A 372-nucleotide genomic window follows, 5' to 3' on the forward strand; every position below is an offset into this window, starting at 1 on the left:
ACATACTGAATTAAAGCTGAAAGTCTGCACTTCAACTGCATCTGAGTTGTTTCGATTCAAATCCATTGTGGTAATGTACAGAACAAATATTTATATGTTGAAATATTTATGGACCTAACTGTATATACAAACACGATTCATAAAGACACAGGCACAGAAACGGGTAACTGAATAAGAAAGCCTTTGTTGCACAAAACGCTGCTATTTTCACAACTTCGTTTTCTTTTAGTGTTTTAAAAACTGAACTTGACGAGCAATAAGCTGCAATAACTTTCTGAGCAGCACCTGAATGCAGCACTGAACCAGAACCCACTCCGTCTGCTGTAGCGGCATCTAGCGGTCAGAAGTTCGAACAGCAGTTAAACAGCCAGA

The sequence above is a fragment of the Pelmatolapia mariae genome, linkage group LG5 (assembly GCF_036321145.2).
Source record: "Pelmatolapia mariae isolate MD_Pm_ZW linkage group LG5, Pm_UMD_F_2, whole genome shotgun sequence".
Taxonomy (NCBI): Eukaryota; Metazoa; Chordata; class Actinopteri; order Cichliformes; family Cichlidae; genus Pelmatolapia; species Pelmatolapia mariae.